The following is a 24,727-nucleotide window of genomic DNA, read 5'->3' on the forward strand; positions in this document are numbered from 1 at the left end:
GTCCACATCATTCGACGCGGCAGGACGGGCCCCGTCGAGAAATAGGCTCTTGACGCATGAACGGCATCAGGACGTAAGTAACTTAGGAACTCGCAAGAGCCTTTCGGAAATATCTGCGCTCTGATGCCAAAAGCTGCGACATACAACACGAACACGGTAAAATTGGCTATAAACTTCTCTATTTTGGTAGCCCACATACTCAATACGGTGTTGGCATTGCCATCTACGAGGGTTTCCGTAATGCCATTAAAGAAGTTGAACGATATGAAACTCACCATTATATCAGCTGCGCATTATTCACCACAGACAGGTCGACCTGATGCCGAGAAAGATGCCTTCTGGCAACTTCTTAATGCAAAGACCTGTAACGTGCCTGCTGATGACTGTATCATCATTGCCGGTGACGGTATCGATTTCGTGAGAAGAAAGAAGAAATTATCTGACTTGTGCGATTACCAACCATTACGAATGTGCAAGAATCGTGAATCAAACTAAAGACCCGGTCCACAAAGCGGCCTATGGAGCGCTCGTGGTTACCAAGCCAGGTTAGCGGGCGGTACATCAACCGAGATAGTTGGCTTTGCAATGACGATGTTGAAATTAAAGCCCGTGAAAAGAAACGCCTCTACCACAAGTTTTTCGACGATAAAACGCTCGCCAATTAGCAAATTTATAAGATCGCCAACCGGGAAGCAAAAAAAAAACGATCGCTATCACAAGAGCGGACCATTGCAAAAATTTTTACGATAAACTGGACACTGGGGATGGCCAGGGAGATCTCTGTATCGACTTGCCAAAGGCCGACAAGAATGCACACAGGAAGTCGAACACTTCTGTTGTGTTAATGACAAGAACGGTACTTTGCTTACCAAGCGTCGAGCCGTGACGGATAGATAGCGAGAATATTTTGAGCAGCTTTCAACTGAAGAATTTGTTCATCCTCCATTTCCACAATCATTGCCGCCATTTTTAGCAGTTCCAGAAGTAATAAAACGAATGAAATCGGGGAAGGCAACAGGACCTTACGCATCTGAGCTCTGGAAAGCGAAGAGGTGGGACCCAACACTGTGGTTAAGTAAATTATTTAATCGAGTTATACAGGAAGGTAGAACACCATCTGACTGGCAAGAATCTAGGTAATCCAGCAGAATGTTCAAATTACCGTCCGATCCGAATACCTTCCCACATCATAAAGATCTTTGAACGCATTCTTGAAAACCGTATTCGCGAAATCGTTGAAATAACCATGAATCAAGTCGGATTTGTCAAAAACTGCGGAACTACTGACGCATTACACGCTGCATGGTTACTCATGGAGAAACACCGCGGGAAGCATCGATCTCTTTACATTTCTTGATCTAGAGAAAGCGTTTGACCATGTACCACACGAACTTGTCTGGAACGCTCTAAGACAACATTTAGTACCAGAAGAATTTGGGCGCTGGATTCAATTGATTTCGAGCAACCTCTCCAAAAATGGAATGATCGCCTCATGCAACACGGTCTCAGATTGAATCTGAATAAAATAGAATTTTTGACGACCGATCCCAATGAAACAGGCGCAATGACTGTTAGCGGCAGTGACCTGCCCAGATCTGAGCGATTTTTAGCCGACTATAAAAAACAATGAACGGCGCCTGGCGGTTATGCAAACGAAGGTGTTGCGTTGGACTAGCGGCGTGATACGTTTTGATCACATTCAAAATGAGGCTTGCACCGATTGTGGAAAATCTGCGAGAGAGGTGTCTTCGATGGTATAGTCACGTAATTCGCGCTAACGAGAATTCGCTTGTCAAGATTGGTCTGAACACCGTAGTCGATGGTAAGTGATCAAAAGGCTGGTCAAAGCAATGGTGGCTTGATACGCGGAATGGGAATTTAAGAGCTTCGTGAAGGCATCCAGATCAGGCATTTGACAGAACCAGACGGCGAAACCGACCACGACGTGCCGACCTCGCTTGTGAACGGGACAAAGGCTCAAGAAAAAAAGAAGCCCTTCCGAAAAAAGAATGATCATTAACCTGTTTTTTTGTGAGTATGACCGCGAGTATAAGACTGCGGTAAACTGGGTACCAAGTTTTTCAGACTTCAATCTCCACGACCCTGAGATTTGGTTGAAAATAGTAGAGGCAAATTTTGTGAGGTATAACATAAAAGACCCACAACAACATAACAGTGCTGTGACCGCGATATGTCACCGAAGTCCCAATATAATTAAGGAGTTCGTGACAGATAGCTCATATAAAAGCTTGCGCGAGCAATTAGTAAAGCGGTTGTATGCCAGCCAGGAGAGGAAAATGAGACAGCTCATGGACGTCACATATATGAGTGATCAGAAACCTTCTCATTTCCTCCGCCCCTGCAATGTCTCGGCGGTATTAAGGTTCCGAAGCCGCTGTAAAAAGTCTATAAGTTAAGACGGCTGCCATCTGCTCTTGAACCAATTATGGCGACGATGGATGGTCAACCATTACAAACTATAGCCCACATTGCTGATAAGTTCTATGTCACACTTCCGTCAATTATCATGGAAACAACATCCTTGTCATCAGCAGTGGCAACCAATTTAGCGGAGCTAGTCCAGCAGACTGGTCTAAAAATCTTCCTGCATCCACCGCACCAATCTCTTATAAATCATTTTGGAACAGTGAACGTAGTTTAGATCTTTGCTTTACCTGCACCTCAATATGCATGTTTTCTACAACGTGAATAAGAAGTGCATCTGTCGGGCTCTACACAGCAGGGCCATTACGGTGAAACTAACAACTGTTACAAGCGCATATGATGACGCAAAATATCATGTGCTGCACCGCATTATTGCATTTTGTCACCGATATTAATTCTTCTTGTTATGGATGACGTTCTTCATGCTGCTTTGCCCGAGGGACGTGGAGGAGTTCAATTGACTAAGCCACCTTTCCTGAAACACCTCGACTACGTTAATGATGTTTGCTTTTCCTGCGGGCTGTGGACCTTGGCCAGAGACTCTGGATTAGGAAAGAGAGGCAAGTAGAGTTGCACTGAACATGAGGACCAACAAATCTAGGGTTCTCAGTTTGACGGTAGTCATCGTACATTCTTTATCTGCATTAATGAGCAGAGTATCGAAGGTGTCAATCAATTTGTATATCTAGAAAGTATGGCTTCTGACGATAGTGATACCGAATTGAATGTCGCCCAACGCATTAATAGCGCTAGATGCGTTTTCATTGCAAGTTGGGGAAGTTACCTCAACACGAAGATCAAGCTGAGATTGTTCTGTGCTAATGTTGCTTCGGTATTGATATGTGGGAGTAGCAGATGGAAAGTGACCAAGATCAGGCGGAAGTGGCCGTGGATAGGTCACATATTAATGGAAGTGGACAATTTTGTTGCTGAATACGACATGCTCTCCCAGGATGGCAAACGAAGGGATCGCTCCATTCGCCTAATTCGCCTTAACCGACCACAAAACGTATGCATAAACAAATATTTGTCCGCCTGCAACCAATGGACTGGATTGTGTAAGCTCGCTATATCTATGCATTTATATGTTTGCTCCAAAGAGGCCTGTTATATAGAATGATTCCCAGATACACCACATAACACCCCCTTTGGCATATGTAGGAGGGAAGTTTTCAATCACCCACCCAATAATCCGGACCTTGTTGCCAACAACTATTTCCTTTTCGGGTGATTAAAGCAAGTGAAGCAAAGTAGTGGATAGTGGCAAGGAGGAACTCAGCAGCACCATTAAAATCTGATTTATTTCCCAGGCGGCCAAATAGTATCGAAATTGATTAATGAATCTAGTGCAGCGTTGAGAAAATTGCTTATAAATTAATGGCGATTCTATAAAAAAAGTGAAGTGAATTTGTATGACACCAAAATCCATCAATAAAACAAATATCTAATGAATATATTTTTCTTAATAACCAAACAGCTCTTACTTTCCAAATACGCCTTCTATATTTGATTGAACACTAATTGGCTTCCAATAAATTCCAATAAACTGCATGTCCAAAGTTAGATAGATAAATTAGATCTAAATGAAGCTTTGTTTGTAGGAAATTTTGACCTTGGTTTCTGACTTTTCGTTAAGGAATATGAACAATCTTATGATTTCCAAAGTAATTCCTTATCATTTTATAAAGCCAAACAGCTCAAATCTTGTTTCATGTCAGTCGGTATTTAAGCGCCTTTTCGTTGCCATCATATGTACTCAGATATACACTATTTCATGAAATATATTATAATATCCATGGATCCGGGCATTATATCATATAATTTACTCAGCTTAGTTGTACATGTTTCAGAGTTGCTCCATCAGTTGAACAAGAATTACTAATTCCCCGTTCTTGATAACTTCCTAAAATTCCCCGAACCAATTGTTTTGGTGATTGTAGAAGAAAAGTATCTAAATGTAGATAAATAAGAGAAGCTTCTTTCTTTGGCTAAATATCTTTTCATAGAATAACCGCATGTAGGGTGTTGTAGTAACCAGTAGTTTCCTTCTTCAATTCGGTATTTTTACTCCCAAAAATATTGTACTGAAGAAGCAAACAAATGGTTCCCGAAATAGGGTATATGAGGTAATTTAGGAAACAATAATTAAATAATTCCCACCCGGAAAGTCTATAAGGGCAATATCTATGGTAGAAAAAGAAGACGAGGCAGACCCTGCCTAAGATGGAGCGATGGTTTAGGTCAGGACGCCAGACAGCTTTTAGGGATATCGAATTGGTGGACCTCCGCGCAAAACCGGGATGCCTGGAGTTCCTTATTAAGGCAGGCCTAGACCGGATACCGGTTGTAGCGCCGTTGATGATGATGTAAAATTGTTTTGCCCTTTCTTCCTATAAAAAACTGATTTATAAAAGACATAGTCAAGCAGTGTGTGTGTGTGTTATTGATTTGTCCCACGTTGTACTGGCAGGCTAACGATGTATGACACCAGATACCACCTACGATGACTCGAGAGACTAAAATTCCTCCTTATCTGACTTATAAGTGTAAAGTGGTAGGCTTTTACCTAGGCTTTATTTAAGTGCTAAAGTTTTATTTCTGCTTGTTCAAGGTGTTTATTTAGGTCCTCTGCAAGTGGGTGCTCTACAGAGTTGGTGGATCTATCCCAGTTAAAATTATTTCTGATTTGGATATACTTAGTACATTTGAAGAGGATGTGATCTAAGGTTTCCTGCATGTTTTATTGCACCTGTTATTTCTTATGATTCTCCTTTTTTTGAGTCATGGTTGAGTCAGTTTTTATCTGCGACACCTTTTGTTTGGATAGGTCTTTCGGAGGTTTCGGAGGAATTTCCCTTTGGAGCGAATGTCATTTTGATAGCTTGAGTCCCACTCCCCTGCTATTTGGTTGGCCACCAGAAGGTTTATATCAATGGGTGCTAGGTGACAGTTCATCATCGCGGCGCTGTTCTGGCCTTCAGTAGCTGTCAGATGTGCACTTTCATTTAATTTGATGACACTCCTTGCCGGGCACCACATTATGACTACTGCTTCGCAGTTCATGTATTTGATGTTGTTGTGAATTTCATTGACCATGTAGTGAGCGGTAGATTCTTTGCCTAGGATCCGGCACACGTGTAAGGAGTCTGTAATTATGACCACTTTCTTATGACCTTTTTCCAACGCATATTTTGTGGCTAGCCAAACCGCTTGGAGTTCTGCTGATAACGTTGTGATTTGGTTAAGCTTGTGTTGCTCCACCGTTTCAGCATGATCATTGACCACTGCAATGCTTACACCGAGTCCTCTGATAGAGGCATCGGTGGCATATATTTCAAAGTTTCTGGATTTGTAGTTGCATATGGTGGCATTGATCCCGTTTGTTAACGCAGTTTTTGGAATGTTTCTGCCTGTCGCCTGAGTTATAATTACCTGTAGGGTATGTGGGGGGCTTGATTTTCTGTCAGCCTTCAGGAGGTCAAAAAAGTGAGAGAAACGTTTGTAAGTTGCAGAGTGGCCATTTTTATCATCTGCACTCTTTTGGACATTCCGAAAGACATGAGGTCGATTTGCATGAAGCCTTAATAGCTCCTTAGTTGCTAAAATCGTTATTCTGAGATGGGTGGTTCATTTGCCAAAGCAAACGTGGACAGGTGAGGGGCAGTTTTGGTAAGCCCTAGGCATCTTTTTAGGATTGTGGCCGCTATTTGTTATTTAGGCGTTTGGGTGCTATTACAGATGTGGCAGCGGCGTAATCTAGGATGGGTCGTATTAGCACTCTAAACAATTTGATACTATTTTCAGGCGAAGATTGAAGATGAAGATTTAGGTTTTTGCATTCGTTAATGAGGACTTTAATGGAGGCTTCAGTTTCCGGAATTGTTTTGCCAGTGGCTAATATGAAAAAATCGTCAGCATATTGGTAGATTTTTATGTTGGGGTTGACTGGTTTATGAAGGGAGGCCGTGTAAATGTTGAATAGTGTGGGGCTCAAGACACATCCTTGGGGTATACGATTACTATGATAATTTCCACCTTCGCATCACCCAGGTTAAGTTTCCTGTTAGCCAGGAACCTTGAGATCCAGATAATGATTTCGTCTGGTATTTTATATAAGATCATTTTAGATTCAAGGGTTTTTAGATCAACGCTTTCATATGCTTTGGATACATCAAGAACTACCGCTTGCGCCTGAAGTTTGTTTCCTTTGGCTATAGAGATTGAGAGAAGGCTGTCGTTTAGCCATGTCACAGTGGATAATCCGCTCTGATAGGCATGGCTGTTGGAAGAGAGAATTTTGTGCTCTTGAATGAAATGATTTAGTTTATTTTTGATTAATGTGTTGAGGATTTTGGCGAAAACATTAATCAGGGATATGGGTCTGAAGTGGAAGAACTATCTTAATAATAGACCACTCCTGTGGAGGGTTCAGATTTAGCCAAGTTTCATTAATGAAGGTTAACAGAGCAGATTTGTCCGATGGGTTTAGCCACTGGATGTACGTGTATGTAATTTGGTAGTTGACCGGTGTGGAGTTCTTTTTCCGTTTGTTGAGGACCAGAGTGAATTCCTCAGGAGTAAAATTTTGTTGCAGCGATGGTAACAGTAAGTGGGATGTAAAATTATTTGGAGTTGGGTTGTTGTAGCTTGAGCTAAGAAAGTCTAGGTATTTCTGGTCATTTTCAGAGCCCCAGCTCCGGTTTCTGGTTTCTTCCTCTTGAACATTTTTAAAATTTTTTATGCTTTTCCAGAATACCTTAGCGTCTTTTTCAGCACTAAGTTCTTCCCAAATTTCGTCCCAGGCTTTTTTCTTAGCCGCCTTCACCGCCTGTACCCATTTCTTGTTTGCAACTGAGAAGGACATGAAGTTACTATGATTGGCATTACTGTGGTAGGCTCTCAGAGCTTGCCTTTTCTCTACAAATAGTGTTTTCAGATCACTGTTCCACCATAGTTTGTGGGAGGAGCCCTTGCGGATTTTGAATGTCGACTCTTTAATTTTACTTTGGATTTCCGATGTCAGACCGTTCAAATTCTCCGTGGGAGGGATGGACTGCAAGGCACTTTTTAGATGCAAGAGGCCTATTTTGTCTTTCTGTTGAATTACAATGGTGTTACTGTGCATGGCTATTAGTTTATGCCTGCTCTTAGAAATCGGTTGTACCAGTGCGTTCCAGGACCAGGATATAGTATTGGAATTAGTGAGGGTGACGTCTGGGACAGATGCTCTTGTTTTGCCATTTGTTACCTGGTCCACAAAGGTTAGTGAACCGTTGTTGGGTGGTCTAAAGTCTGATCTGCATATTGTGTTTGAGAGATGCCTCCCTTTACTATTCTCGATGGAATCCCCGAGTATCAATGACCTGGCATTTAGGTCGCCCGTTATTATTGTGTTTGGGGTATTGTTCAGAAATTGAAATAGCTTGTCCAGTTCTGCTTTGAAAGTAGTCGTAGTTGTATGTGGGGGCATGTATATGGGGGTAATGGTGATGTTTGGAGTAAGGTTCAGGGTCTTAGCGATAATGATGTCCATCTCGTTATCATATGTTATTGGCCTAGCATTTACGCTACGAATGTTAAGTCGCTTGTGATGTTGAGTTTGTCAGTCTGTTTTTTGATCTTTTGTATGTTTTCTGCCAAGGAGTTTAAGGATTTGCAACAATACTTTCTGATACTCGGATACAACCGTGTACGTTGGGTGTTCGAAAACAGGATGGTTTGGCGTAGGTGGTTCTTGATAGTTGCCTTTGGGAAAGGGTGTTCTTGTATTCGGGCGTGGATTTGATTTGACAGCAGAACTGAATTTTTTACTCCCTCTGATGGTTATGTTGAACTCATCTTGAGGATTTCTCGTCCAGTTGTTCGAACTTGTTCTTTTCTCCAGCGGAGGGAAGGCAACATTGCAGTCCAGTGAGTCAGAATTATTATTTAACTTCTTTGGTAGCTTCCTTCATGGAGATATTTTTTATTGCTGCCGTCTCATGTCGACCCAGATGGTGCAATTCCTGTCTCTGGCGTCATGGTCTGACTTACCACATAGAGCACATTTCTTTTCGCAAGTGTTGCCATCACACTGATCTTTAGGACCACTGCATTTTAAACATTTACTCGATTTCGCTTTACAGTTTGTGGCAATATGGTCCAATCTACCACAAGCAAAACATTGCCTCGGTCTGTTGAAGTAATGGTCAATCTCTACCCTCACGCTACCGATTGAGATATGTTTGGGAATCTCAGACCCAACGAAGGTCAGTTTGACTGTTCGAGATGGAAGGAAGACATCTTTGTTTCCTTTAGATCTGAAATTCAGCCTTTGCACTTTCGCCACTTTAATCGGAGAGTTAATATCCTGTAGTATTTCATCTTCTGAGAAATCCGTGAGGATACCTTTGATAATCCCAAATCTATGGGTATTTCTCAACGAAATGTATGCTTTCAGCCCTAATGTGACCAATAGATTGTCGGATGCCAAGTTGTTCGCATAGGACGCTGATTTACAAAAAACTTCCTTGACCGTAATTACCTGCTCTCTGAGGTTAAGACGCCTCGTAAGTTTATGGAAATTGAGGGGTTTGAAAGCCTCAATTCTTTCCTGTCCGTTAATTTTATCTATCTATGTCGTGGGGTTGCTTCTCTCCACACATACTGTGTACGCTTTACATTGAGCGTTCTCGCGTCTCGCTCCATAAGAACTATATTTTGCTTTTCCATTGGAGAAAAGGTTTTGCTTAGGTCCTCAGACTGGGTAACCTTAGGGAAAGCTTTGAGTTGAGTCATGGTTGGTAGAATTCCAAAAACCTTTTGCTGTTTAATCGTCGGAGACTAGATTGAGGATATTGGCAGACTCCTCGAAGCCCTTCTCTTTTTCCTGGTTAGGACATAGCCACCAATTTCTGTTGGGCTTTTGAACTGTGACCCTACAGGTGCCTGAGGAGATGTTGGCATTTGGGAGACGGACCGGTCGAAATTTATTTTCCCCTTGTCCGGGGTTCACATTCCCTAACCTCCATGGCCTATCTTGACTGAGGCAGAAATGCCTGTTTATAGGGGAAAACACACCCCAAAGAATACGGAAACAGATTTCCACTTACAAGGTTTTATTGGATGTAGGAGCAGAAATAAAAGGAGATTTAGCTTCAAACAAAACCGCACTGTGAAGCAGTAAAGGACAAGTTCCTTCAACGAAAAAGGCCTTCTTCTAATCAAGTCAATTCATTTTAGGGATGTTTTCATGATCTATATATAACTATGAATTCAGTACACACATACAATACATTCGAACATTTCATCCTAATTCTTTCTAATAACCTACATACATCGATCCTGATGTGAGTGATATGGGACTCAACATTTAATGGAATCTGCTCTCAGTGCCTTTATCCTTCTTTTCTAGAAGAAAATGACAGAAAAGGAAAAACCACCAACATCTACTCGCATTCTATTTATAAACCTTCCATGCTCCAATCTCCATAACATGATTGCAACATTTCACTCAAGTTTGTTACTTAGTTTGCAGAACACAAAGCTAAAAAACAAACTCATGAATAAATATCAAAGGTACTCGTACGTACTAAACCATTTGCCGATTAACCTGCAGCATTTATTCCATAAAAGGCAACCACAACTTTTTAAACATTTACTGTAACTCATAGGATGCGGTGGAGAGTGTGCCTGGTTGGAGTGAAACAGTGATTGCGAACCAGAGCTGGTTTCTGTTATTAAAGGAATGCAAAATATGCTTCTGATTGTATACGATACTATGGTATATTTGGAAGGACCATGGTGAAAATATCTATACTCGAGTCGAGTTCAAAGAAATTCATTTTACGCCCTTTATTGGCTATAATATCAAGGAATTATGCCGAGGATTTTTGTACAATCTGTTCAACAACATAATAAGATACACGTGAATATTCCTTTTTTGTACAATTTCCCAGAATATTGTTCGTATAAATAGCTACGATGTTACCGTGTACAATCACCACCGCATTTGACAGCCACAAAGGCATTAACAAAAAGATAGACGACTACGGTTTCATTCAGAGCAGAGCAGTTCATCAGACGCTGCCTCTACCTCCAACCTGAGAACGTGAATCGCAACACTGGTGCAGTGCCAAAAATGCAGCGATCGACGTTGTCATCTGCGTGTTCCCGACGGCTCAGGAATCCGTTAGACGAGACTGTGACTTCCGAAAAAGCGCTTCCTACTGTGCATAACAATGTAGCCGCAACATCATCTCAGGAGTCTATGCACCAGGCCTCTCAATCTGTGTTGAATTCGCCTGCAATGCCCTTCTACATCAGGTTTGCTTCCACTGGCTCTACATCCCTAATCCAGCGGCCCCCATGCGACGAGTTACGGTCCACCGAGCCTCCGATCCTGTCTCGCTCCATCGCGCCTACGACGGGACAATATCCGCACCCTCCTCAGCAACTTTCGAATCGGAACACAGCCGCCCCACTTTCTGATATCGTTCCTGTCGCCAACGAAGCTCCGCTTCCCGCTACCGCCATATATCCTGGCACTTCATCCATCCATACCAGTGGCTCCTAGTTAAAGGTGGCGTCCCCACCTAAACAGCTCTTCATCTCCAGGCTAGCGTTCTCAACTTCTACGGATGATGTTCTGGAGTATATAAGGAGCAAAGTCGGTTTACTCTCTCCTCTGTCCTGTATTAAACTCACAACAGACGACAACACCGACCAGGTGACTGCATCTTTCAAGGTTACTTATCCACACGAAGTTGTCCTCAGCAACCCTTCTTTCTGGCCTGAAGGTGTATTCATCAAGCCATATAAGCGCCCCAATTCGCGGGTAAATTTCAGGGTAACCCGCCTGCCTCACCGAGCTATATAACTGGATCCATGTTCACTGTCCGTCTGTTTTATCAGAACGTCAGGGGTTTAAGAACCAAGCTGGGGGCCTGCAATTTATCCGCGCTGGCTCAGCAACACCATGCCATCTGTATCTCCGAAACCTGGCTAGACGATGCCATATTATACTCCGAGCTCCCCGAAGGGTACTCCACTTTCCGCTGTGACAGGGGCCGGGATGCTTCTCGTAAGTCCACTGGCGGTGGAGTCCCAATTGCTATAAAAGATTCACTCCCCTCTGAACTCGTCTTCTCCTCCTCTGGCTTTCCTTTTGATTGTGTTGCTCTTTGCGTCTCCCCGCCCAACTTCCTCCCGTTCATTGTTTCTTGTGTATATGTCCCCTGTGCTAGCCCTTCTCACCTGTATGAAGAATTGTTTGACAGTTTGTCTGAACTCCTTGCCGTCAGATTCCTTTCCCTCCCTTTCTTCCTTTGTGGAAATTTCAACCTCCCCATGCTCAACTGGCCTAATCATCCTAGCCTTCCAATTCCTTTCAACAACCTCTCCCATTCTTCCCTCCCACTTTCTTCCTTTATGTATACTTGCTCTGCCCTGAATTTCAATACCACCAAAAACTCCTTGGGCCGCACTCTCGATCTCTTCCTTTCCAACCTCCCCGAGCACCACCTCTCTTTATTTCCTGGCACATCCCCGTATGTAAAAACCGATGCTCACCATACCGCGGTTAAATTTGAAGCCGAGCTCCCCCGTTCAAAACCCAAAACTAAGCGTAAACCCAGTAAGTTCAACTTCCGCAAAGCCAATTTTGACGGTCTGAACTCAGCTTTAGCGTCTTTCAACTGGGTACATATATTAAGTAATTCATCGTGTGATCAAGCTCTTAGCACCTTCTACAATATCCTCTCTGATCTCCTCTCCTGTTATGTCCCTTCTTCCCCTCCCTGCCTACGTTCGTACCCAACTTGGTTCACAACGGAACTTCATATTAACATTCGCTTGAAACATACACCACGGAAGAAGTTTCGGGCATCTAAAAATGACGCCGAACTTGCTCACTTTAAGGCTATACGATCTACTGTGAAGTCAATGGTCAGAAAAGCGCGTAAAAGGTACCTATTGAGCGTCGAAGCCGCCCTTACCCGCGGTAACTTAAAACCCTTTTGGTCTCACGCTCGCAACTCTCGTAATCCAACTCAATCTGTCCCTTCCTCTATCAGCTTCGCTGACTCCACTGCCAACTCCCCACAATAATCCTGCGACCTTCTCTGCACCTACTTTTCTTCAGTGTTTTCTCCCTCGAGCCCTTCACCCTCTACACCTTTCTTAACCACAGACTCCTCCGAATCACTAGCCATTCCTCTCCTTACGCCTTCCTTGGTTGGGTTCCTCATTGGTAATCTTGACCCCAATGTCGGACATGGCCCCGATGCACTTTCTAACCTCTTAATCTTTAACTATAAAAAACACATTTCCCTCCCCCTGAGTATAATCTACAACAAAAGTCAAGGAGAATGCTACTTTCTCCATCTCTGGAAAGAGTGGAGACCCTTCTCTTGCTCTGAATTAAAGCCCCATTTCCTTTTTCTCCTCTTGCTCCAAAATCCTAGAAAGATACGTCAACGACTGGTTGGCCGCGCACTTCGGTCACCTCATTGTCAAAGAGCAGCATGGTTTCGTGAAACATAGATCAACGGCTTCAAATCTTCTGGTCTTTACCAACTTTGTTGCTAAACGCTTGAATTCACGACAGGAGGTACATGCTGTTTATACCGATTTCTCCAAAGCCTTTGACACCGATGACCATAATATTCTCCTCTCTAAACTTTCTTCGCTAGACTTCCCTCCCTCAGTCATCTCCTGGCTTTCCTCCTATCTCTCATACCATTCCAGCAAAGTTTCTTTTCATGGTCACTCATCTGGTTCCTTCTCTCCTTCCTCTGGTGTTCCCCAAGGCTCTACAATTGGGCCCCTACTCTTCCTGTTTTTTATCAATGACCTCGCCTCCATCCTCACCTGTCCGTATTTGCTTTATGCAGATGACCTTAAATTATTTGCCTCTGTTTCGTCTCCATTGGACTGTGCTCTCTTACAATCCAACCTTGATAATTTAGCCCGTTGGTGTTCGGTCAACAAGCTAACACTGAATGTCAACAAATGCCACTGGATGTGCTATTCCCTTAAACCCTCCCCAACATCCTTTTCCTATTTTCACAGTGGACAACCCTATCCACTACTGACCTCTTTCAAATATCTGGGTGCAATATTTGACGACAAACTTCGCTTCAATTCCCACTTCGTTGACATCATCAATAGAGCTTCCAAAATGTCTGGTTTCATCCTACTTTCCTCCTCCGACTTTACTTCAATTCAATCCTCATTAACACTCTTCTATTCGCTTGTCAGAAACATCCCTGAATATTGCTGTGTAGTCTGGTCCCCCTTCCGCATTCGTGATTGCCAAATTGTACAACGCAAATTCACCCGGACCATTTTTTACAAAAAGAACCTTCCACGGGTTGATTATCCGTCACGACTCCGCACCCTCGATCTCCCCTCCTTGTAGCAACGCCGCATCTTCCTCTGCAATTGTCTGATGGACTGCTCCGCCAATTTGGATATCACTTTCCGTATCGCCTCGTCTCATAACACACGTAATGCGGCCATTTTTGATGTACTCTTCGCGGAGCTCGAGATTTACTTCAACTCTCCGATCCTGAGGCTATGCCGGTCCTACAATACCCTACAGCTTGGGACCTTTGACTCTATTTCCTTCTCTAGTTTTAAGCGTAAAATAAGCCATTCACTTGCTCCTCTTTCTGAGGACAATATGTAATAAGGAATTTTTTTTCTGTGTATTATCCTCAGTAAATAAATAAATTAATTAAGGAAGCTAGCTAGAAAAAATACCGATATTAATTAATTGGGGCGCTCACCACAGTCCGACAAAAATATCAGTCATGTACAAAGGCGAACTGTCTCTAACCGTCGAATGAAAGCTAACATAATAGAATATAATTTTACCATCAGGGGGTTATGGTATGCCAATTCACATCCTAGGAGTCCCTGAATGAAAAGAAAACTATAATTGGCTAATGAAAAGTGTCGTCTTCGATGAAAATTGCGAAGTTTAGATATATCTCCAGAATAGACTGTTAACACTGTCTACTACAGTGTATGATCGCGAAAGCTTGGGAAAGAATGTGTTCCACGTATGAATGACGGTCGGTACTCCTTGGATACACCATCATGATAAGTCTCAAAACCTTACCACTCTCTGCGTCTTTAGTATCCGCTGCCTCGCAGCAGTTTGGCATATGTCCTGCAACCAGCTGGTGAAAAGATCTATTTTCCGGCGTCTAACTTTTCCCCTTTCCCTCCCATCTAGCATCCACGTGCTTTATTCTCCTTTTAAATTCTTTTGAATTTACCAAAACCCTTAAGCCTATTTAAATATTAAACAATTATAATACAGAGATTTTCAAATAACCAAAAGGGATCATTAACCTTTTTTGTTGTTGATTTCGCTATACTTTGCGTGCCCAGCCCATGCTGTGTATAAGCAAGTGATTTTTAACGTGATACGTCTAAGGCAACTACAAAAAACTGAATTTGGGAGGACTGCTGCTCAAATATGATGGTATGCTGGGTGAGTGTACGTGCGAGGCCTATTCGCCGGAAAGTAACGTTGTTGCAACTTTCTAGTTGTGTAGAAACTAGGAAATTAAAATGAAGTTGCTTTCATTTGGTTGGAGGTTGTTCTACTTTGGAGTTGAGTTTGTATACGCTCCAGCCAGAGAACGCAATTTGCACAGGTTTTGAAACGACTTTTTACAATTTCGTCCTTGAATATTGGAAATAGAGAGTTCTAAATCGTAAAGGATCCATCCAATATGTCGTATTCAATATTTTTCTTTGCGCATCAAAAGAAGAACCGGGCAAAACAAATGAGGGATTGGCAGAGGTACAAAAGCGCACTGACGACGTATAGCAACGCAATCAGAGAAGTAAAACAAAACAACAACTCATTTGCCGGTGTCCTATTCCACTGCGGAAGGTTTACCTGACATCCCAACAACGGATAGAACGGGAAAAAATTGAATTGGAAACTAACGAAAGAGGTATACTCGATAGCTAGCGTAAGATTGGCAGTGGTAATTTTTAAACCACTGAAATCACTCGGAGTAGATGGCATCTTCCCAGCACTACTCCAGAGAGGCCCAGAAATTATCTTAGGATCTCTGTTAAGAGTAGTAAGGGACAGCATAGCCTTCTGATTTATATTGAGGACGTGGAGACGGGAAAGAGTGATCTTTATTCTGAAAGCGAGTAAAAAGGATCCTTTTCACCCTAAATCTTTCAGACCAACTTGCCTGACATCGTTCGTACTTAAGACGATGGAGAAGGTCATAGACACAGAACTAAAGTTCTACAGGGTGCGGCAGCATAACTTCCTTTTTTAAAATGCGCACCACTCAGTTAGTTGATGTCATAGCGGAGCGCTAGTGGTCTCGTTCAAGAGGGGATACTGTAAAGTTTTGTCCCGACACGGTTCAGTCGCCATCATGCGTTGGAATAGTGAGGAGCGTGCCTTTGCCGTTGAGGTTTACTTTTCAAGCGGATATTCGGTTATTGCAACACAGCGTGCATTTCGGAATCGCTTTAATTTAGCCCCGTTGGTTCCCGTCCCAGACCGCAAATCAATTGTTACATGGGTCACCACATTCAGACAAACTGCAAGTGCGACAGAAGGAAGAACTGGAGTCTCTCGGCCCGTTAGATCATCTGAGAACATTGAAGCAGTGACAGCGTCAACGTTGCGATCGCCACGGCGTTCTGCGTGCATACACGCATCTGCCCTTGGACTATTCGATCGTTCTGTGAGAAGAATTCTTCGCGATGATCTTCATTTTCATCCCTATAAGATGGCGATAGTGCAGGAACTTCCAGAACGTGACTTGAATTCTCGGATGAACGCGTGTGAGCTTCTTCTTGATGTCGTTCCCGAGGGTGCTATTGTTTTTTTAGCGATGAAGCCCATTTTCATTTGTGTGGGTCGGTTAACAAACAAAACATGCACTACTGGGCTGACACCAACCCTCGAGAATTGCATCAAAAGCCTTTGCATTCACTCAAAGTCACAGTGTGGTGTACAATTTCCTCAGCTGGAATTATTGATCCCTGGTTTTTTGAGGAAAATAAGATTACAGTGACAGTGAATTCGGACCGGTATGTAAACATGCTACAGAATTTTTTTTTCCCATGGCCTTATCTCAATTAGAGGCGATTTGGAATGGCCGGCACGCTCTCCCGATGTGTCCCTTTGTGATTTTTTTCTATGGGGTTTTTTGAAATCCCGTTTGAACCGTCCAAGAACCCTACAAGATTTGAAGACCAACATCCAAGAAGAAATTGCCAACATAACACCTGCTATGCTAACAAGAGTCATGAAAAACACCAGAAATCGGTTTACACAATGTATGGAGAATGGAGGACGTCACCTAACAGATTTGATCTTCAAAACAATGTAAATAAAAACTTTAGACATGTACCTACATTATAAAAAATAAATAAATATTTTCCGATGCATACAATATGCTGCCGCACCCTGTATTATTCAATCCCATCCACCCATGTCAGCACGCTTACGGAGTAGGATCCAACCGCCAACCGAAACTGCTCTGTACCAGCTGACAGATGTGCGTTTTTGGATATCGAAGGAGCCTTCGAGGTGAGGTATTATCACCATTATTATGAAGCATGGTAGTAAATGAACTCCTAGGCGAGCTAACAAACGCAAGAATACTAGTCCAGGGTTACGCTGATGACATTTTTTCCATCTATAGGGCAAATATAAGGATACCTTATGTGACAGAATCCAAACTGGACTACGAATCATTAGTAACTAGTGCAGGAAAGCGAAGCTGCACATGAATCCAGCTACGGTCAACATATGTAATACCATTCATTAAGAAGCTTAATAACAGGAAAGTCATTAGATTACATGACATGGACGGAAAGCAAATAACAGAGGTCAAATATTTGGGAATCACACTAGATCAAAAACTACACTGGAAAACAGATGTTCCATACATATATAGGAAAGCCACAAGAGCTCTGAGGAGTTTCCAAGTCCATAGCAGGGAAAAAATGGGCATGCACCCCAAAAATCCTGCACTGTAATAGTAAGGCCAATGATTAATCTGATAATCTGGGCAGAAAGAATGGAGCTCAGCACAACAGCAAAAGAGTTACACAAATTTCAAAGACTGGGTCAGTGGGGCAATGGGGATTCATTGGTCAAAGGAAAATACACTTTGAACCAATGGGTAAGTACGCCATTATATTTCAGGCGGAAATATACGCCATGGACAGATGTGTCTCCTTCACCCTCAAAAGGAACTATATGGGGCAATACATTGCTATTCTAACCAAGAGCCAAGCGGCTATTAAGGTACTTACTGAACACACTCGGCTCGTTCAGTAAGGTCTGGATACTCTAGGTTCCAGGTCATATTGGGTTAGAAGGCAATAAGACATGGACGAGCTGTGCAAGAAAGGAGCAGCGACCTCGCTATACGGACCAGAGTCATTCTGTAATGTCGGAAATGACTACGATACCGACAAATGAAGTGGAACGCCTGAGGGAACTTAAACAGGCGAACTTACCAGGAGTGGAACAATGCAGGGTGCTCATGGAGGATACGAGCCCAAACGCTCGAAAAATTATTTAACCCTCACCAAGAAGAACTTCCGGATCATAGTGGGAATACTCACTGGTCACTGCAGGCTAAGCTATCACCTGGAAAGCTAGGGATATCTACGGACACTGTCTGTAGATTTTGTGATGGTGATGACAACTATACACATGTTCTGGAACGGTGTCCGGCACTTGTGCAAAATATGTTCAGGTACCTGGGAGGGTATTTAATATCAGATGCTAGGTTGAAACATTTGGAAGTAGGGAACACAACAAAGTTTCTGTCGGTTATAGATTTATATGGCATACTATAGTTTATAAATATACTATGAACAGTAAGGGGGGACAATAGTTCTTTTAAGACGCATTGCGACAACCGAGACAGAAGGTGAACGTTGATCCTCAGTCTTTCCTTGCCCGTGGTCAACCGATCAAAAAATAAGCCAAATCTCCAAACTCCATTGATAATCTACCCATCGCTACCTCTTCTCAAATCTGCAAGCATCAAAGTATTCTACTATCTACACTACTACACTTACATACCATCTTTCGTCTCCCATTATTTTTCATTTCAATTAATCCTGACTGTCATGAAAGCGTTTCTAAAGAATTTTCTTATTCCAATAAGGTAAAGTGAGAGGAACAAAAACTATAAATATTCTGAATCATATCATCCTCGCCCACTAAAACACCTTTATCTAACGTACGTATAATAGCGAATAATACGGTCCAGAATCTTGGCCACATTCCCATATAAATAATTTATGTCCTAAAATGAACAAAAGTTTGTTTTAGTGGAATAGAAGAATCACTTCAATCCTGCGTTATTGAAACGTAGACCTGAATCACCAAAGTCACATTATGGAATTAATAATAATAAGGATATTGTATTTAAGACAATTGGGTATGTGGAAAATACTAACTCAAAACTGAACTTGCAAGTAAACTACACAAGATACTAGATAGAAACAACACTACCGGGTCAGAAAAAACTATGACTACAAATAATTATATATTAATCGAGTAGTATCTTTCCTTTTTGATATAGAAATCTTTCTATTGCAGATATTTCTGGGCTTTTATTAGGTTGTTGCATATGAAATGGCCGATTTGGCAATCAAGTGAAGTTAGTTGCGATTTTGCTGTATCAAACCATCACCAGTTAGCACTGTTGGTATAGGATAATGAAATATAAATACTCCTACATTTAATCAAGGAGTCATTTCAGTTTTGACCATCGTTGTGATAACAAAAAATAAGAAGGAAAACAGGTCCGGAAACCGGAAGCTGGACGCTTCAGGTACCAAAGGTTTTGTGTATTTCTTAGTACGTAGCACGTAATGGATGCATATATTATGTGAAAATATTCACTTTCGGGTTATATTGACATTCACAGTCTTGAATTTGGAAAGAAGCGACAACTTTGACGTATTATAATTTTGTTAGTGATAGTGCGATTTCCACCAAAATTGGTGAGATCATGCCCTATATTATACCCTATATTGTTGTTCGTGGTGCTAGCATGAACTTAAGAGGGGTTTTGCTACCAATTACTAAAAATTATAGTAATATATAATTATTAACTTTATTTGTACAGAAATCAATATGGAGGGTATTTCGGAGCCCAGGCACCATACAGTGGCAGCCTCCTGATTTTTTTCAGATAGTTTCTGAGGAATGATCACTTTCAACACCCCGCACTAAACTATGACCGGCTTCGAAAACCCCCTTTTTGCATGGGACCCACCTTAAATTCGTCGTAAAAGGATGTAACTCACTGTATGCGTGAGCGTTCACAGATCCCAGCTTTCTACCAAATTTGGTGTCAATCGCTTCAACCACCTCCGAGAAAAATGCGTGTGATGGACAGACAGACAGACAGTAAACCGATTTTAATAAGGTTTTGTGTTTACACAAAACCTTAAAAAGGATGGAAAAGAGCTAAGAATGTATACTTTTTCTGTATGAGTTCAAACTCAATCATAAAGCGGCGGAGGCGACCAAGAACATTAACAGCGCATTTGGAGCTGATACGGTAACCGAACGAACCACAAGGCGATGGTTCGAAAAATTCTGGTTAGGCGACGTAAACCTTCAAAGTGAGCCACGTGGACATCCAGGACCATCGATTGACAACGACGAGCTGCGTTTGCTAGTCAAATCCGACACACGTCAGTCTGTGAGGAATATTGCAGAGAAACTGGGCGTACACTATTCGACAGTTTCCCCGCACTTGTAACAACTTGGAAAGGTGAAAAGCTCGACTAATGGGTTCCGCATGCCCTTACGGAGTAAAACATGGCGCTTCGAATGGGAATTTGCAGTTCTTTACTCTCTCGCAACAGAACCCATCCCTTTTTGCACAGAATAGTGACATATGATAAAAGGTGGATATCATACGACGATAGTCGCCAATCAGCACAATTGCTAGATGCTGATTAGTCACCGAACCATATGCCGAAACCGAGCCTCCATCCGAAGACTGGTGGTGGTGACTGTTTGGTGGTCTACAGCTGGAGTTATCCACTATTCTTTCTTGGCACCTGGAGAAACGATAAATGCACAGAAATACTGTGCCCAACTCGAGGAAATGCACCAAAAATTGAGTATTCAACGGCCGAGATTGGTTACCAGAGATGGTGTGATACTCCTTCACGGAAATGTACGACCTCATGTTTCCAGAACAACGGTTCAAAAGTTGAACGAATTGCAGTATGAGACTCTGCCTCATCCACCATATTCATCGGACCTCTCGCCAACCGACTACCTTTTTTTTAAGCATTTAGATCATTTTTTGGCGGAAAAACAATTCAGGAACGAAGAGGCTGTCAAAATTGCCTTCAACTAGTTTATCAGCACCTGAAAATTGGACTTCTACGAAACTGGCATACATTCGCTAGTACCTCGTTGGGAAAAGTGTTTTGAATCGACTGGCAATGATTTTTATTAATTAAATTAATTTTTTTAAGCTCATTTAAAATTTTAGTACCAAATTGGCCATTTCATGTGCAACAACCTAATATTACATTGACACGATACTACATACTCGAAAAAGATATCGAAGAGAATGTTATTTTTTAAAGGAATGCATGTTTTTATAGCCACGCATTCTTCTTTTTGCGTTCAGTTAATTTTCTGAATTTTCCAATAGTAGTTTCTCTAAAGGATTTCCATGGTTACAAAGGATTATCTCATTAAAAAAAGTCGAAAAAACACTACAAAGTACACCCAAATACAACCTAACGTAACTCTCCCATATTTGAATCCCTGATCTAAACTCAGACATTTTCTGAATTATTACTGAATTTCCTAGAAATAAATATTTTTAGAACAGCCCTTCAAGAGCTATGTGCTGGAAACCGTACAAAGAAAACTATAGTCCTTTGTGGACTTCAACCATTCGCGAACCAGAGTTTTCGAACAGATGTCTTACACTTGCACGACTTCACCGTGAAATGTTGAAAATGCAAATAGCCTGAAGTCAAAAAACAAACCGGAAAAACGGAAAGAAAAAGAGGAAAATTTTAACGGTCTCTTCAAAAGGAACCATCCCACAAATTTAATTAACGCTCTCGCCTAAAGGGGTTTTAATTAAATCTCACCCTGTCTTACCGAAAATGAGCTAATTTCGTTTTTATCACCGAATTAAATTATTCTTCTCCCCCATCTAAAATACAAAGTCTAGATACCAGACAAAAAGTTCTACCTGACTGGCTTCCCCTACCTGGCAGCCGACAATCGATCCGCACTAGTGGTCCATGTTATGTGGCCAACTCAATAGGAACGTGCACTCCAAAATTTCATTAGAATCACTTCAATGGATCAGCACTCTGCACTCAACACTAATTAACATGGAACAGGTGATAATTAATTGCTAACCATATGTGTACAGGTACACGCTCCAAGCGTTTCTGTAGTATCCGCAAGCACTGAACACTTCCAGGACCGCACTTGGAGGGTGGACGGGAATTAGCCGCGTAACAACGACAGTAAGCAAACAGGTGCTCCACGAACACTCCAACGCACTTTGGGAATCGAATCGCTACCAAGGAATTATCTCAATTTCCTCCCAAAGGACCGGTATCGAATTCTGGGAAGAGCCACGAAGTTCACGACCGTCCAGACAGACTTCCGAACGAAGACTCTTGGAGCTGTGGGGCTCTGATGTGGAGCTCGCCTCGACGCCGATGGGCTTCTACTATGCCGGATATTCTGCTTAAGAGAAACACACAACTCGCGATGCTGTGGACGAGATGGAGCAGTCATGGAGCATTTACACTATATGATCTGAGTAAGCTTTCATGGATGTTGGAACTTTCTTGGGGAGTAAATTCACTATTCCATGTGGTAACGAAATAAACTTCTTAGTGGGCAAGGAGCCAAGCGTTGAAGTGAAGACAATCTTCGAGCGCCTGATTTAATAAAACAGCCTTAGACACTCCGGTTAAATAATGCGAAAGGGTTACTATATTGATCCCTTGTCCTCCCCCCAATTGTTCGGTTTTTCAGAGAAGGTGAAACGATTAATGAAAGCAACATAGGACGTCCCAAGATTCCATTGTATTTTGGCTATGACCGAAACATAGTTAAGGATTTGTGGTTTTGTTTAATTATCCTAGACTGACCGGTGTGTCAATTTCATACGCCAAGTAGTTGATACGTCCATTTGGGTTCATCGTGGAGAATACACATAAACCAACAAAAAGAAAATCGACGAAATAACAGGAAAGAAGGAAGACCTGAGTGCGTTTGGGCGCAGCACAAAAATGCCTCACTGAAAAGGTTGAAGTGAAATAGGCGATAAGGCGTGAATATCCAGAGGTAACCAATGTCCGGATAGGTATCAGCTCTGTAAATGCTCGAGGCCAAAAACTCGTCGTGGTGGAAGTTCAGTCGAGCAATATGCGGGGAAACTCCTTAGCAGCGGGAGAATCAAAATTAGATGGGTAGAATGCTGATAGTCCCTGCCAAGTGTTACGCATATCAGCAACTTGCAAGGTACCGGACAGGAGGACAGCATGCCGGAGATGCGGCCAAGTAGGTTATCAAGTGAAGACCTTCAATGAAAGCGAAAGTTGCGTTCTCGGGAAATTCATCGAAGCTCTTGGAGCAGGCTGAGCCGCGCTGCAGGAGCTGACACCGTCGTAAATTCACTGATGAACCTGATAACGACAACGTATGAGGCTTCCATGCTCCGCCGTTTGGCACAACCAACGAGTATAGATTAGCAAAACGGAGACTCCGCAGCGCTATAAACAAAAGCAAAGTTCGTGACTGGCAGAGCTTTGTCAACGAGGTAAATGAGGACCCGTAGGGGCCTATAACCTTGCCACCCGGAAAATCGGGGCTCCACGTAGGCCATGCATAATAACTACCAACCAGATGGACCACATTCTACGGGCATTGTTCTCCAGACATCCTGTACGGGTTGATGTCAATAGCGCGGAAAGAGAGCTCGAAGAAGCAGTTCTCTCTATGAAAAACAAGAATGCGCCATGTCCTGATGGCATCCCGGCGGAAGTTTACAAGCTGATGTTCCGCCAACAGCGGACTTGCTGCTTGAGGCGTTCAACGCTTGGTTAAAGGAAGGCATCTTTTCTTGTCGCTGGAAAGTGGTCAGACTCGCGCTGATCAGCAAGGGTAAAGAAGAAACGGAACTCCCGTCTACATACCGATCACTGTGTTCGCTTGACACGGCCGGGAAAGTGCTCGAGAAGCTCATCAGGAGTTGATTCGTTGAAATGATCCGCGTTGCCGGGGACGTATCCCCAAGGCGGTTCAGGTTTAGAACAGCGAAATCTACAGTGGATGCTATTATGGAGGTCGTAGTCGCCAATCTCCGCGGATAGTGCTTCTTATAACACTTGATGTCAGAAATGCCTTCCATTCCGTAAGATGGGCAGATTGCTAGGCATATTAGCAAACTCATTCCACGTGCCAAGCTATCTCTTGCAAATATTGGGGGATTATGTGAAAGACCGCTCCCTACTCCATGAGACGCTAGAGGGATAGAAGGGGATGGAAATCACATCGGGAGACTCGATATGCCCGAGTCGCGCCTGGTCGATTAAGCAGACGACGTTGTGGTACTTGTTGCCGAACGCACAGTTGTACAGGCGCAAAGCAGACTTGCCACATTGATGCGACGGTTAAACGGACGGATAATTGCTCATGGCTTCAGTCTTGAACTGGAAAAAACCGAAGTAGTCATCTTGACCAGAAAGAGAATCTCGACCTTGCGTCCCATAGGCGAGTTGGCTATAGAGTCAAAACCAGCTGTTAAATACCTTGGTTTAATGCTCGACTCGATGATGAACTTCTTTGAGCAAATCGAAAGTCCTTCGCGGACTCATGGCTACACCTGCCCACTTTCAGTATGAAAACCACTCGTGCGCGTCTCCAGGGATGCGGTACGTATCTTAATGAGATGCAGCTCCGGAAAATCTCACCAAGCCACACACTATCCTTTCCTGCTGCTTCGGCTGCATGATTGGCATTATGACATCTGGACCCGGAGATTTATATGCGGAGAAGCTGCTTCCTGAGACTGAAGAGATCTTCATTCCGTCATGATGGCATGGTCTTCTCGCTGTATTTAACAGGGTACGAGATTTTAAAGGCGGTGTCGAATGCCTTTTCCAGAGCCACGACCTTTCATTCTAGTTCGCTTGCCATGCCGCTTGGCAATCTTTACACCGGAGAGGTTGTTCTTAATTTCTTGACCAAACTTTCTTCAGTCGATCTTCCTGG

General features: G+C 42.7%; 1 protein-coding gene across 3 annotated transcripts in view; it reads right to left on the reverse strand.

Annotated features, from left to right (window-relative positions):
- LOC119647734 (peroxidasin) overlaps positions 1 to 22,173 on the reverse strand; it is a 215,687-nt gene extending 193,514 nt beyond the window's left edge. The window contains exon 1 of one of the 3 annotated variants that reach the window (XM_038048843.1): positions 21,857 to 22,173. The gene's annotated coding sequence lies outside the window, so the exon portion shown is untranslated. Of the gene's footprint in view, positions 1 to 21,683 lie in introns of all 3 variants that reach the window. The other 2 variants (XM_038048841.1, XM_038048842.1) reach the window with 2 other exon arrangements.
- Positions 22,174 to 24,727: the final 2,554 nt, after the last annotated feature.

This window comes from Hermetia illucens, chromosome 2, assembly GCF_905115235.1.
Source record: "Hermetia illucens chromosome 2, iHerIll2.2.curated.20191125, whole genome shotgun sequence".
Lineage (NCBI taxonomy): Eukaryota > Metazoa > Arthropoda > Insecta > Diptera > Stratiomyidae > Hermetia > Hermetia illucens.